Source organism: Macrobrachium rosenbergii, chromosome 48 (genome assembly GCF_040412425.1).
Source record: "Macrobrachium rosenbergii isolate ZJJX-2024 chromosome 48, ASM4041242v1, whole genome shotgun sequence".
NCBI classification, from domain to species: domain Eukaryota; kingdom Metazoa; phylum Arthropoda; class Malacostraca; order Decapoda; family Palaemonidae; genus Macrobrachium; species Macrobrachium rosenbergii.
The window spans coordinates 61,036,848-61,053,745 of NC_089788.1; the positions used below are offsets into that span (position 1 = coordinate 61,036,848).

General features: G+C 36.3%; 1 long non-coding RNA gene across 2 annotated transcripts in view; it reads right to left on the reverse strand.

Annotated features, from left to right (window-relative positions):
- LOC136831451 (uncharacterized) overlaps positions 1-16,898 on the reverse strand; it is a 132,277-nt gene that overhangs the window by 6,971 nt on the left and 108,408 nt on the right. For both annotated transcript variants that reach the window (XR_010850884.1, XR_010850883.1), the window contains exon 11: positions 7,593-7,690. This is a non-coding gene — a long non-coding RNA (uncharacterized lncRNA). The remainder of the gene's footprint in view (positions 1-7,592; positions 7,691-16,898) is intronic.

Genomic DNA, 16,898 nt, shown 5'->3' on the forward strand with positions numbered 1-16,898 from the left:
TATATATATATATATATGAAGATAAAAGGCCTATAAAACACTATTTGAGCATTGCAACCATATATTTCAAGTACTTCCTTCTGTGCCACTGTTCACCAGGTAAAATATGGACAGATGAAATGTTACAAGAGTATATATACAAAGCATATACTCTTGTAACATTTCATCTGTCCATATTTTACCAGTGAACAGGGGCACAGAAGGAAGATCTCGAAATATAATGGTTGCAATGCTCAAATAGTGTTTTATGGGCTTTTTATCTCCATACTATGTTGTGGTATCACAGTAAATACACACACACACACACACACACACACACATATATATATATATATATATATATATATATATATATATATATATATATATATATATATATATATATCTATATATTTATTGTGTGTGTGTGTGTTCTGATGTGCAGGATAAATAGAAGAAAGAGTAAAGCAGGCTAGATAAAAGTGCTAACGTGGATAGCGAGGTAGAGGAAGAGGATTGTCAATACAAGAGAAACTGATCAACTCAATTCTCACTGAAAACTGACAGCTCTACTTTTCCTTTCAACAGGAAAGGAATTCTTTCCTAACATTTGCTGTTTCTACAAAAACTTGGAAGCGACAAGGGAGTTCTTGGATTCTTGAGTGGGTCTTCTGGGACAATGCAGAGATCCCAGTGGGGTCGCCGCTAACTTCAAGTCATAACTATCCGAGTACTCATCAGGGGGACTGGGGCGGAGAGAGAGAGAGAGAATTTTTATTGAATTTCTGCTGAATGCTTGCATCCCACAGTATAATCTAGTGGGCTGAGTGAATCCGGCTTTCAGTTAAGACATAATGGTATGCGTATTAACGGTGAACTGAGCCCTCCCATCGGTCACTCTCTTCTCTCTCTCTCTCTTCACGTTAGATGAAACCCACAAAGTCGACTTATACCCAAGTCAACAAGTAGATCCTGAATTGGTGAACTACAAACCATTCCTTTACTAGTTCAGTTCTGGGAACGAAAATGGGCCTAAAACGCGGGCGCTATCCGCTAAGAGTAGGGAGAGAGAGAGGGAGTTAAAAAAAAAAAAAAAACTTTCTGAGGACTGGTAGTCTTAGAACAATGGGTTCTATCTGATTACAACATCAGGACTTACTGTTTTTTTGGGCGTGGATCACCAAGAAGCAGTCAAAAAGATTTCTGTATTATTCAACGTATCTTCCAGTTTCGCCATTCGCCATACTTTGTGTACTGAGATTCTGTGAAAACGCCTCGTTTGCTCGGTAATTATTTCATTATTTTCAAATATGTATTTTTTTCTATTAACGTTCTTATTTTGCTATAATATTCTGGAGCCCTTTCGACAGGAACTTGTGACTTTTACAAATTCTTCTTCCACTTTTGTTTGGTTTTTATTTACTATTTTATTTTACTTTGAATTCTTTTGTCGAAGTTTTTCAGCCTCAGAGTCTAGTGAATTATTATAATTAATACTGACAGTCATATCAATATAACAACATAACTCTGACAGTGTACTTATTCTAAAAGCCAAGAATAGTCTCTGAAACCTATTTAAGAGATATCAATCTTCAAATGCGCTATTACGCTCTATGTGTCCTTACATGTCCAATGACCATTGCTCACTAAATTCGCTCTAAAGGAGTTTCAGATCACTAAATCGGCCTCTGTAAATTTTGTTGAATCAAAGGCCGTAATTTATAAAGAACGACACTGGCGTGCACTCCAGAAACAACGGGAGCTGCAGTTTGCTTTCAGTGGGTCCTGGTTTAGTTGCAACATTTATCACAACTAAATGAACCGCGTTCGAGAAAATGTACCAAAAACTAAATTGTTTCAATTTTCCTTATGCTGAAAGACCTAAGAAATATGTAAGTAACCACTGAATTTATTTATAATTTGTGGAAATCAATTTAAATTATATAGTTACGTAGCTAAAGCAAAGCGCTCACACACAACTGCCATCGAAATATCGAAGACTATGCCAGAATTCTGAGAGAGACTTATGTATGGAGATGTAAAGAATGTATCGCAAAAGAAGCTCTTTAAATTCCTTCCCGATCCATTTCATTTTTACTCGAAAGTGTAATCAGCTGCAGAGTCAAAGCCATTTCGACAGTTAGCCTTGTTTATGGGGGTGCGTTCTTTGCGGCTGAAATGGTCCGTAAGATAATGTTGATTCCCTTCTGATACAAAAGTGGCAAGAATCCAAGTTTCGAATTCCACAACTACGACGTGATTTCGAGGAATAATTTTACAAAATAACCGCTTTATCGCGAAATAAATTCCTGTAAAATACAGCACCTTAAAACAGAATCGCTTCGGGTTTTATCACCGCTCGCAATTAGATGAAAAGGATCAAAGTATGAGTACCGGCTCCCGGAAATAATTATCAACCCCTGAAATCAACTAATAATACTTTTCTCAAAAGTTTCAGCCTTCCCTCATCCCTAATTCTATTTACTAGGGGAAACGTAGTTATCTATAACGATTCCCTCACAGGGAAGTTTTGGAAATTAAGTGAGCTTCTAAAATCTCCGAAAGGGTACTCTAATCGTTGCTAGTTATTTCCTAGAAAAATCATGAAAGGAAGGATCATCATATAAATGGAGAGGGAACCTGAATAAAGTTATCGAAAACACTTGAAATGAGACAGTGTTAATATGAGATTGGTGAGAAAAGAGAGAAGACAGAAAAAGGTAATTGTTAGATGAATAATTTCTTAAAATTCACATTTGATCAATACGAAAGGTTGGAGAGAAAAATGGTGAGGAAAAAGGTCGGAATCAGTTTTCTCCCTCCAACACCAACATTTTATTTTGGGCGGAATCCTGGACGGACGATTAATCAGGAACTTATGTCAGAAGCCAGACGGGAAGAAGATGGATATGACACATGAGAGATTCTCTCTCTAAATAGAGAGTAATAAAACTGTCTATGATCGGAATCATTATATTTCCTTAAGCGCTAATTCTATAAATGAGTTTTTGATGATGATCTGATTAAGCCACAATATCATTCAACCTTGAGTACTAAATACTCCAATGATTGAAAATCGTGCACAACTCTTGTCTACCTTAAAGAATGACGACATTTCTCTAGAAATATTCTTTTAAACAAAACTGTAAATTTTCAAGGAAAAAAACTAGTAGAACAAAAATCAAATAGTGTATACTTACTTATTAAAAGATTTCTAATAAAATTCCTCCGTACAAAATGGCTACTTCAAACACACAGCTGTTTATGTAGCTATTATTAAAAACCAGTGAGACTCCCTATCTAATAAAACGGATTAGGTGGTTTTCATGCCACCAAATCGTCAATCCTGAGCGGATTTTCTCGAGAGTTAATCATCTCGAGGAGTTCACCTAAAAAATGTATTTACTAAGCTTCATCTGGGTGTGTTCATCCCTTGTTGAGATACGCTGCTTACACAAACAACCACAAACTCACTAATCCTGTATTTACCAACATCAAGGAAACAATCTTTTTCCAACTTCATAACCATGGATAGCCAACAAGAAATACAAATGAAGAGCAACATAAATACACAAAGTAAAACAATAAGGAAAACGTCATTAACATTATAATGAAACCCCTTAATGAACGAAGAGGGTAGAAATCCTCTCGCGTTAAGCAAACAGAGCAACAAATAACAAAAGGAATTCGGGGTTCCAAAGGCAGAATGATCATGATGAAAGTCATGAAAGACACTCCTTTCCTCGAACCTTAATGTCTTAGCGTAATTTTTTATACCATAGCTCAAAGGAGGGGCACATTTTTTTTAGACTTTTTGGGCGGTGAAGAAGGTCTTTGGTTCTATTTGGCAAATATTAGCAAGCATTGTTTTGTTTGAAGAGTTACTTGAAATTATTCTGCCTCCTTTCGTTATTCATACTCTCATAACTGCATGAAAATAAGCATGTACCTTTACATGCATGTACGCTAATCTATACGTTTTAATAGAGTAAATGATTATTTTCGCTGGAAAAATATAGTGAAAAATAAGTAATATATATATGTATATAGTATTAATATATATATATATATATATATATATATATATATATATATATATATATATATATATATATATATATATATATATATATATAATATGTATAAATATAAATATATACATATGTGTGTGTGTATGTGTCTTTGAAGAGTCTTTTGGGATGAGGTTCGTTGCCAATACTCTCTAACTACCAGATAACAAATAATTTTTGGGTTCAGTCTTGCGACTCTCGCTAATAAGACGAGTGTTGTAACCACTGGGCCCTTAAATGGGCCAGCATCAGAAGGTGACATCATTCTTTTTCTAAGTAAGTCTGTTGAGGCTGTACCCTATAATAACTTAGGTTGTGACAAACGCTGCCGTTTGACGGCCGGGTACCTATTTCACAACTTAGGTCAGCAAATGCACAATATATATATATATATATATATATATATATATATATATATATATATATATATATATATATATATATATATATATATATATATATATATATATATATATATATATATATATATATATATATATATATATATATTTCTGACTCACCACGGATTGCTGATGCCCTGTACTCTCACTCGAAAGACCGGTGTACAGTCCGTGGAGAGTCAGAGATTGATCTCTGTGAAATACGTTTCCATGTGTTCTTTTCCATATATATATATATATATATATATATATATATATATATATATATATATATATATATATATAATATATGGATATCCTGTATAAAAATATTATTCTGATAACGCATCGCATGTCAGAGTGAAAGTGTGAGACCACAGGGAGCGAGCGCCAAAGCCTCCAGAATCCTCCCTTTCTGTCCAAGTCTTTTCAGTCTCTTCGTTGCTGTCTTTTCATCAGTGGCTCTGTTTGCTTTTTCCTTTTCTTGTCTCTGGAGCTGATGCAGCTTTCGCTCAATCTATGATCTCTTGATCCATCGGAAGAAGAAGAAGAAGGCTCTTTGTCTGCCATTTTGGAATATTTCCCCAGATAATGTAAATAATACTATTTAAGAAAATGAAGGTATTGTATACATAAACACTGATCCACCAGGTTCATGTTTAGTTCCTCGACGGGAATGTAACTGACGAATTTCCTTGGGATTGTGGTCATCAGGACATTAGGAAATTGTTCATCTGGGGTCCAGGCTCCCTTGGGTGTTAAGTGAGAAGGGTCCTGGCGATTTCTGGCATTAAGATATTGTAGGATATACAAAAATTTTTGATCTGCTACTGCATAAGTGTTTTCGGTTACTGTGGGTACTATGAATGAAATAGGCCTGGCATTATATAAGGGGAAAACTTATGCGAGGACATTCCTCAGAACTCTAAGGCAAATTACATAACAGTGGCCCCCCCTCCCTCCCTCTCTCTCTCTCTCTCTCTCTCTCTCTCTCTCTCTCTCTCTCTCTCTCTCTCAACGGTAGCTAAAGACACCTCGCAAACAAAGGGGTTATACCGGTAGTTGATAGGGTTAATGATCGTTAGGTGAATCTTCCAGGAGAGAGATGGGGACCTGGTTGGAGAAATTCTCCAGTTAAGCTCTTGTTATCTATTTTTATCACTAGGTTTTCCTGTATTTCATTCACTTGTTATTGCTTTGTTTTTTTATCGTTATTACCCTGTTTTTATCTGGTTTTCTTTTGTTACCACTTTCTGAGATTCTTGGTATTTTCTTTGTATCCTTTATCATTTTCTCGTTATCATGTGGACACTGGAACGACGAGATGGACAGACCCCAATAGAGGCTGAACTGTGAATCAGAAGGTAATGGGGAACGTCACTGCTTAGACTTATTAGTTTGTTTCATTTGTGAAAGCATTAGTTCAAAGTTTCAGTAACAATTTCTCAAAAGGAGTTCACTGACCTCCGGCAAAAATGAATAGATTAGTGACCATGTAATCTAATGCTGACTTTTCTTGGTTGAATTTCTATTTTATTTTCTCATAAATTGGAATTTCAATTGTTTTTCTTACCTCCAACACCCCCCCCCCCTCTCTCTCTCTCTCTCTCTCTCTCTCTCTCTCTCTCTCTCTCTCTCTCTCTCTCAACATCCGGTTCCAGACTTTTAGGGAGCCCTGAAGATTAGCACTGTAAACTAAACAATAAAGTTCATAAAATCATGTGCATATTGCTCTACAAAACTTAGATTTCGCCGATCCACGAAATAATATTCAAGTAACCAGTCCTTTTCATCATCAGTCCCTTGTAGGAACAAATAGGCAATCACAGAAGCATTCAAACCAGGCATTCCTGCTATTTACATACTAAATATAATTCCTTGGCTTATACGATTTATTGTAAACGCTGGAATATATCAGCGACACCATTGTCGTAAGAAGATAGAGTCTGGTGTCAATTTAGGCATTGGACGTCCTCTTGTTGCTGATGTTGAGGCAACGTTGCCAATGTTAACCTAACTTAATCTCTTCCATAGAGCTTCAATTCTTTCTTTCTCTTCCCTACTTGCAGGTGACGCCACTACCCCACTCGGTGAGACAACTGGCTCTATTTTATTATTATACGCTTTTATTTAGCTTGCTTTTTTTTGTCTGTTGGTCTGGGTCAAATCTTGTAACTCAATTTTCGACCTGTTCCCTTCGTCTGAGGGACTTGAAATTTTGCATGGTTACTGAATCCCTGTGACAATACAACCTTACATGATCAGTAGGTCAGCAGTGACTTCTATTGACCCTATAGTGACCTCTCCCAGTATATCAGGATTTGTATGAAACTCTTCGGATTTTTCATACTTTCTTTGACTCGGTAGAATAAGTTAATAACGCTACGGATTTTTCAAACCTTCTTTGGCTCAATTATGTTAGCTACGACCATAAATCGGCTACAATTTCTTCAAAACTAAAAAGTATAACATTTCTTGTAGCATTTCCTGCCACGTTTGGCGCCCACGCTTTTATTTCTGTAAACATGATTAATTGTAAGAAGATCCTGGTGTGTCTCAAAAATTTTTTTCACTTTTTAGTGTATTTTAAAAAAAGCATTTAAATTTTTTTTTTTTTTTTTTTTTATATCGACTTTGTATTCCCAGCACCGTAAATCTCAACACGAGTATAGGTAACATAATTGTTCCATTTAACGAACAATTTGCTCTGTAACAAATGAAAAGGCAAAAGTGAACAGAAAACCCTAAGAACCACAGGAACAAGCAGGTCAATGTCTGTCTCTCTCAAAGCGTCAAGTCTGACAGAATGGTGCCAAAGCTTCCAACATGTTACAGGGTGTTGCTTTTCAGAGGATTTGTTTCTGAAATGGAACTGAATTAAACATTTCCTACTTTCCAGTAAGCATTTTGCTTAGAAATCAATCAGCATAATGGAATTTCTGTCAACCTTTATTATTATGAACGCAACGCACAAGAGCGTAAGATCTTTGCAAAAGTGTGATGAGACTTTTTTTTCAATCTTTTACAATAGTTTCTCTTTTTCTCTCTTGTTTATTTTTATTAGTCAAGATGGATGGCTCCAGAGTAGTTAACTCTTCCAGTCTAAGCAAGATTTTTACAATCATGACCTTTTTAACCCTTATCAGCTGTGGTGATGACTTACCTGGAACCTTGAAATTTGAACCACGTGGGTTTCCAGATGGTCACCGGAATTCATATGGCACGGAATTTGGCTTCCCATCGCGGTCCCCCATCCACAAGCTAAAATGAAAAAAGAAGAAATGGTTAGATAAGGAGATGCTAAAGAAAATGACAATGGATTGCAATTTTTTTCCATTCTATGTAAAATTGAATGACTTCAAGGAAAAACAAGACCTCATTCACAGCTCCATTCTTCCTTTACATGTCTTTTCAATGGAGAACGATCCACTGTGCTTCCAACTTTCCAAGCCTCTGCCTCCACAATACCTAGACAGAATCTGCATAAGGCGCCTGTCGACCTTGCTACCTGAAACGCGGCAAGAGGCTCCGGTGTGTGAGGATACTTTTGGGGCGGCGTTTTTAAAATTAAAACTATCCTAGTTAGAGAACAACTTTAAAATAGTCTATAAGAAAGACGGGAGAATCTGCCTGCTTGGGGGTATAAAAGGGAAAGCTTCTCAAAGGTGCTCTTCTGTGGCTTGTGGAGAAATGAATCGAAGGAACTTAATGACACTGAGACATCGTTCTAGGCAAAGCGACAACATTCAGGGAGATTATTCCATTTCTTTTTAAGCGAACTCAGCTACTGTCGCCATCCCCCCACCTTGCCTTCCCTTTCTATTTGTCTGTCTGTTTGTGTATTTTCTCTCTCTCACGTCAATTTTTATTCAGATACAATAAGATATTAGACAACAAAATAAATTAATAAGCACATCGCCTCTCTGAGGGCGGTTTCATTGGTAAAAAGGACCGTTCTTGGTTTCGAGAAGCGAAGTCTAATTAAACGGAAGAGAGGAAAAATACGACAATTTCAAGACCAGTTTTAGAAAGAGCCGCCTTTCATTTATCTTTCGTTTTAACGAAATATCGTCTTTTGGTTAAAATTGACATTTGTTTCATGTAATGTATAAGCTGTTCACGTCTCATAATATTATCATCTAAACCTTTCAGGTAAATTATTTAAAATTAATCAATTGGCGTTTTAGCCCTGAAAAAATGTTATTTAAAATGAGTGAACTGCTTTTATCTTATTTGCCTTCAATTATAACTGAAGCTTATGTGAAGTTTTGAAGTACTGATCTGAGATTACTCTGAGGAAGAAAACCTTCGCCCTGGTTAAAGGAAAAATAATAAAGGCTTTTTTTTTGTCCCTCGATAGAATGAAACGATTCTACGAGACAGGTACGACAGAAAGATAAACAGATAGGCAACTTCGGTGCAGGAAATAAAGCTGAATGGGAGAAACACGACTAAAATGGTTGTGATTATGTTCATAGCCTTTCTCTAGAGCTTTCTTTTATTTTCCATTTCTCCTAAGGGAAAATAAAAGAAAGTTTAATGTCAATGCGAGACAACAAACTGTTAAACGTGGAAGAAATATCCGGAATGGGAACAGAAAAGAAAAGAAAAATGTACAGCATAAAGGAAGGAAGAATAAGAACAAAAACACAAGTTCACATAGGAAGGTTAATAAGGTTCTGTCGCACTCTAGTGTCTGTCTGTCTGTCTGTCTGTCTGTCTGTCTGTCTGTCTGTCTGTCTGTCTGTCTGTCTGTCTGTCTGTCTGTCTCTTCATGGCATCATCAATTCTGCATTAAAGAGGGGCAAAGATCCAGGGCAAAAATGCCCTCTTTACATTTTCAAATGTCACGGGACATTTCGTGCATATTCCCTCCTCAGAGATAACATAAGGGAACGCTGGGCTTTGAATTTTCAGACCAACTTTTGATGTTGTTTGCTTTGCTGAATCTTTGTTTTCAGTTTCTGTTTGTAAGATATCATTCTATTTAGAAATTATGAGAATTATATGTGCAGTGCAATCTCTCGAATCCTTTTGCCATTGCTTTAAAACTTTTATTATTGCACAAATGGCAGTTTAATGGTTCAGGAAATGAAGACTATCTTTTAATGAACTTGTTTTAAAGTGATCTTATCTAACATTATGCCAAATACCTCTTAACCCACTGTTCTGTAAGCAAATGGATGTAGTTATTGATACTTGCCAGTAAATAAGATTTAATACAATGTCTTTGGTTGTAACATGTCATGAATTTAATAACTGAAATATTCACATATCAACAATACAATGCAGATGTGTCTTGATAATTATGACTAGCCAATTTTCAGACTGTGTTAAAACACTTATAATATAAAACGAACTATTCGTGATAAGAGTTTCATATAATAATACAACTGAAGTTAAGAAAAGTAAGTTCCCCTGCATCAGAAAATCAAATGAGAGAAAATGCAAGGCAGACGTCAGAAAATTTTCGAAAATGTAACCTGTGAATGAAATTAACGTTATTCAAAAAGAAGAAAGTGGCAATCCTGTGGTGATGAGGCAAAATTTTAATTGCCAGAGATTTATTTCACCCAAAAAAGACCAGCGGGGTGAACTCTGCCACCCGAATGACAAAAGGGAGAGATAGAGTCTGAATGAAATATTCATCTCATCATGAATTAGGTCGCTAAAATAAATAGCAGGTAATAATCCTTGGTTTAGATTTTTGTACAGATATCCAGTTTAATCCTGATCCTCTGATGACAGGATATGACGGAGGTTCCATTTGATCTCTAGCCTGTTTTCCACAAAAAGCATCAAAAGGAAAACCTCCTTTGAAAGCGAGATAATGTTTGCATTCCATTCTAATAAAACAAATCCCCTGACAGCTAGGCCCAGTAATATGACAGAATCATTTGCATAATTATACCGAGAAGTTTGTGATGAATCGAAAACAATACATTTGATAAGCAAGTATTACGAAAACATCTAGGAAATAAAATGAATAGAACAAAAATTTTTGAAACACACTGAAAGGGCTATTGGTATATAACTACTTGTATCACAGTCATTAGGAGTAATAATGCAACAACACCAATATTTACTTTCGATTATAGATTTTATATCAATAATTAGGAGGAATTTAATTTCTTCTTTTTAGCAGCAATTAGTGGTCAGAAACATCGTCATTTAAACGAAGATCAGGTATGATTCAAGATTACAGACATGCAGCAACCTTAATCTCAAGTTTAATTACAAAATAATGATAAAATTCTCCCATGATTTGCGTGTTGCCCAATATTTTGGGTGAATCCCACAACAATGTTATTCATAATCACAAAATCAAGAATGTGTTAACACGCATCTCATTAATTTGATCAATCTAACCTTCGATCTGGAATCTATGTATTTTATATAATAAAAATAAGTCAAACTTAGTCTTAATAAGGATAGTCAAATATTTTCCTTGTCTCCATATCATTCAGTTCCATCAACTGTATAGTCTTTTACTTGCTTGTTTCAATAAAGAGGAGTCAAATAAAGATAATTAGACGCCAATTTCTTGAAAGCTCGTTGAAATGGAAGGAAAAGAACTGACTTCAAGAGGTTTCATCAAGACAAGAGATTTATCTCTTGTCTTGATGAAGACAAGAGATAAACCAGGTAATGAAGAAAGATCCTTATTTTGCTTCATAATGTTTTAATTCTATTTGCCTTTGCTGGTGAACTTCTGTGATTTATTTTTAAAGTGGTTACAGAGGCTTCAGATGAGTTCAGAGGAGAGCAGTTTCCCTATCATTACCTTTTCTCGGCTGCCAATAGGAAAACCATCATGGTTCTCGTCTCAGCTAAATTTTTGGTCCGATTTACTCCTTGTCTGATTCCAAGATCTTCCTGTTTGTCTTTTTTATTGAAGAAGTCACATTCTCTCTCTCTCTCCCTCTCTTTAAAATTTTAGACCATTTCCCATCTCTAGTTGTATCTTGTATATTATTGAGCAATATATTTCCATTAACTATACCTTCCCATATCCAGATTCTAAGATCTGCCCGCCTATTTTTATAACCCTGAACGCATATTCCCCCTCTCTCTCTCTCTCTCTCTCTCTCTCTCTCTCTCTCTCTCTCACTCATTGTAACTGTCGCAGGACATTCATTTTTTATTCACGAAGCGTCTCCTTTTACAAGACTCTCAGTTCACGTACAATTACACCCATTAAATATAGGAGGTACTCTTGTTTGTAGTCACTCATTAGCTTCCCGCACTCTAAGGAAGAGAGAGAGAGAGAGAGAGAGAGAGAGAGAGAGAGAGAGAGAGAGAGAGAGAGAGAGAGAGGGATTTGTTATTTGCTGCCTCCCTGTTTTATTCTGTCTTTATAAACATTCAAGACTATTCTTATAACAGTTTTAACGTATTCAATAAATAATGAATTCATTGTTGTTGGATATATTGTGATCACGAAAGGAAAATGCAGTTCTTTGCTAATACAAAAACTATCTTGGGAATGTTTAGGGAGTTACAATAAAGGTTTTCGATCTTAAATTAATTTAAAAAGATTAAGTAAAATATAATGTGGGATTTTAAAAAAAATTTAGTCACATTATCATGATACAAGTCGCTGCTGACTTTTTACTTTCTGTTTTTTTTGGTTCTTATTATTTCTTCATTATCCTTTCGCTGATCGACGTTTTAGTCCTTGTGACTAATGGTAACACAGTATCACGGATACGTCCGTTTATCGTAGTCTTATGAGTTTACGTTTCTTAATTCCCTTGTCAGGAACAGGGAATCTGTCATGGTGAAGGCGCCACTAAGTGGCTGAAGACTTTCGACTCTACGACAATATTGGCTTTACACCTCATAGCCCATCTGGTTATCAAGCCTTATGGACGACATCTTCATTGAAATTCTGGGAATTTTAGTCTCTATTGGGGTAATAGTAATTAGTAATTACTTACTAAAACCTTATAGGTGACATCTCTGTAAAAAAAAAAAACACAGGCGTTTTGTGTCTCTGATTTGGTAAACCGCAGCGATATGTTAAGGTTGCTTCTCAATATCTCAGATTTACCAGGTTTAACATGCTGACTGCCTGTCAAAAATACTAAATCAAGAGAAAAAATACTGAAAAACAGAATAGGAAAGAAGAGGCACTAAGAGAATTAAAGAAAAAGACAAATATCATGAGTTGGAATATCAAAGCAAAAAGATATAAAAGAATTACGGGAAAAGGAGAAAGGAACAATGGAAAAGGAAAATTCTGTCTGTCTGTCTCTTGTCACTCTCCAAGGAATGATAATGAGGGCAGGTTTCACCGTTCAACTTTTCGTCTGTTGATCCAAAAGAAGTCTTGCCCTGATACTCCTCAGCAATCATCAAATTATGATGATTCCTTATACAAACACACCCACATACGTGCACGCACGCACTCACAAGTACACAAACACGCATATGTACCTACATATGCACAGACACACACATATACATGTACGTATGTATGTATGTATGTATACAGTATATATATATATATATATATATATATATATATATATATATATATATATATATATATATATATATATATCTATATATATATATATTTACGTATATATACTAGACTCCCTTTCCCTTGTAGGGGCGGCTCCAGATGGAATAAGCATTGTGATTCTCTGAAAGGGTTTCGGGATGAGGTTGATAACTTCATGCCGTTCTTCTAATTAGGAGCGACCTACAACAGTTAATCAACTACCGTGTGCATCACCCACGGCATACTGGAATGTGCATTGGATTTAACAGAAGGTGCCTAATACGTTCCAACAACGTCAGGAATGCATCCCTGGTCCTCCCTTTGGTTTGAATAGCGCCCTAACCAACGACCCATATTGGTAACTGCGAGATTTTGATGGAAAGAATATTATTATCCAACAAATCTCACTGACCTAAGACTAATGTTACCATCAGTGACTTTGCCTCAGTGGTTGTCTGCAGGTAATATAGGAGAGGCCATATTCGCGTTCATACGTACGTACATGCTCAGAATATCCTGATGCAATAAGAAGCAATTAGAAATTGCCTTGAGAAGATCATAAGTCCAGTGATCTCATTTCTTTTTTGTTATCCGGATTTCCTCATTCCAAGTAATCGGCAAGAGTCGGGAAACATCAAAAGATGTCGAGGTTTCACCAGCATTAAAGAACCCAAGAATGAAAATCCCAAAGGATAACATTTCTGAATTGTCGATTCCCATGCGATAGGTAAGAGACGTCGATGAAGTGAAAAGGAGACGCGTCTTTGTTCGACCGAAGATGTTTTATGGGATAATGAAGAGGACAGGAAGGTAGGCTACGGCCCAGTGACCTCGGTAATTGACTGAATAATTCAACTGGCGTCACACCTGTGGAGTAGAATTAAAGCTGCACCTCTTATCATTGTCTCTTTACCTTTCAGTTTTCTTTAAATAAAAATACGATTAATAATCAAACTCAGATAATAATCCACTAATATGCTCTACTCTAGAGATAGATCAAGAGATAGACGATCAAGGTAAGCAATAATACAATATAAATATCGAAAGTTTTCGAGGAAAATCTTGTTAGGAATCCTATTGGTGCATTTTCGTTTATTGTTGGCAAACGGTAAGAATATTTTAATGCTGGCACAATTACCATACGTAAATTTGCCATATAACCATCAGGAAAATCTCTGTTGTATTATATAAAAATACGGAATCCCTTTATTAATCCCTTTAGTTATAAGGGAGAGGATTAAGAGGATTTAGATTCCCTAAGGGGAATCCCAGATATCAGAATACGATTAGATTTAGTCGGAAATATAGACCTCGGTAAAAAAAAAATTTTTAAACTGGTGTTACTTTTATAAATAATGAATAAATCTTCATTGGATATCTCATTTCATTTCAGTGAAAATTTCTGGAACATTCAGTAAGGATAATAAGATTCTAATGTGAAGCAGTGTTTACTAACAGGTATTTAAGCAGAAAATGCAATCTATTCATGAGAAAGAATAGAAAATATGAATAATCGAATCATTCGTAAGGGAAGCAAGATACCCCTTTGCAAATATATATTTGATATATTGCAGAGCTCTCCTAGATATTACTTGTTGTGCACAATTCAAGGACAGGGGATTTCTCCCCTCTTCTCTCTGCAAGATTCTCCCATATTTTATTTCATCTGAAATTGTATTTTCAATAACTGATGTTTGCCTCATGAAAGGCATCCAGTGTCAGTAAGTTACTACGCGTCCCTGTAATCATTTTGTCAAATTTGGATTGCAGATAATTTGTAGTATGCCTTTTAAAAATTTTTAATCAGTCAGAAGGTTTGTATTCTTACGTTTAAGAGCAGAGGAACGCTTCTAAAAGACCCCAAAAGACCTCAAAACATCTTAAGGGGCAATAAACATCTACGATGTCTGAAAGCAGCGAATGCTGCTTAAATAAAACTGGATGGTTCGAAGCAAGTTTTTTATTTCTTATCTTCATCACTTAACAAGGCAAACTAAATATTCGAAGTCTAACGTCACTCCTCGACCAGTTACTAAAACTGAAGCAATTACCTGAAGGGCCATCGAGCCAAACTTTGCTCTACAAAATATCAGGAGGAAGATGTGCGAGTATAATTTTTAGATGAACTGGCGGAATATATCGAATTAGATCCTCGTGTTGTTCGGAAAGACGGGATCGGAAGCATGGGTGGAATTCAGATATAACTGGATCGCTTATGTTGGCGTATAAATATACGTTGATCTCTATCTATCTATCTATCTAACTAATTCTCGCTCTTTCCAGGCTCCTTTAATTCTGAACGTGAAAATTTGATTTAAGATCGTCATATTTTATCACTGATTATCTAAATGTCTTTCTTTTGAAATTACCAAGCAAGTACCTAATGAATGGTTTTACCCTGAGTAGTGCGGATTACCTCATCGAGGCTCCCTACATTCTCGTGGAATTCTGATCACTCACTTCAGGTATATTGCTCTCTCTCTCTCTCTCTCTCTCTCTCTCTCTCTCTCTCTCTCTCCATTCCAAGTGTTACCCACAATAGTCGATCAATTACCGGGTACATAATTTATTCCTCAGGGCAAGAGAGGCCTACTCGATTTATAAAGAAGTGAGCCATTACTCTTCATCTCCTCGTCTAATTTGGAGATGAAACCTGGATATACTTGCTTTTAAGAGAGAGAGAGAGAGAGAGAGAGAGAGAGAGAGAGAGAGAGAGAGAGAGAGAGAGAATTGATTGCAGATAGGCGTGTCTTATTCAGTATCGCCTCGCTAACACTCTCCACCTGTCACTCACAAGGAAGGTTGAGCAACTTGTCAGACACATATGTCAGACAGGGGGACATAGGCAGACAGACAGGAGGCACAGAATGGCGTCTTTACATATTAATTTTGCGTTCTTTTAAACTTTACCTATTTAGTCATTTCCAAAGACGATCCGATTTTGGGAAATGTTTATTAATGCGATAAAAAAGAAGGAAAAAATGAAAAAAAGACGAGAAGAAAAAAGAGATGAACGATAGCGCCTCTCGTGTCATAATAATTTTTAACACAAGCCCAAGACGAATTGCTTCAGGCTGAGTGTAGCCTTATGAATACTTACAATTATTGCACATCTCTCTTTCTCTCACTCTTTATCTGAACATTCTCAGTCTTTCTCTCCTATTCAAAGGCAATTGTTCTCTTCACGCTCTCTGTCCCACCCAAAATTGCCTCTTCCTACCTCTCCCGGCCGCCCATCAAGAAATGGGGGCCTTAAGGTGCATAAGGGGAGGGGAGGGGAGGGGAGGGGGCCGGGAAAGGTACGTGGAGAGTTGGTCGCACCTCCCAAAATACCCAAAACAGGAGCCATCTATTTCCAGTTAGAGGAAGAAGTTTACTGATGTTCAGATTGTTTTGTTTAGAGAAGTTTTTTATTCGACGATTATTTGGGTCCGTCGACTCGCCCTTCCCGATTGGAAATGAAATTGGCTTTTTAGGTAGGAATGTGTGTATGTACATACATACGTGCACTAGATTTAGAAGTGAATGGCTTAACCTTACTTCGTGTGTTCCTCACTCTGACGACATCGTCTGTATTTGTTGCAATAACCCTTTGTTGGTTCTGCTTCATACATAACAATGAATAGGCTTCAGAAAAAGAGGAAGCGTCATAGCTTGATTTTAGTGAAGTGATCCGAAGCCTTTGTATTTCAATGCTGCTTCCCTTACATCTGTCCCTGTTCTGACATCTGTTTATTTGAATACGTCACTTCCTACCGCAGGTTTTATGCAGACCTCCTCCATGTACTGGATTTCCATATGCTCAATTCAGGGCCTTGGGTTCTTTAGGAAATGTTAATATGTGGGAAGGTGAAGGAAAATCTTTTACTGTATTTAGGAAATAAAATTAATTAGATCTAATCTGGTAGGTTAAAAATCTCCACAATTGGGTATTGTGCAAATGTTGAATATTCTGGACTA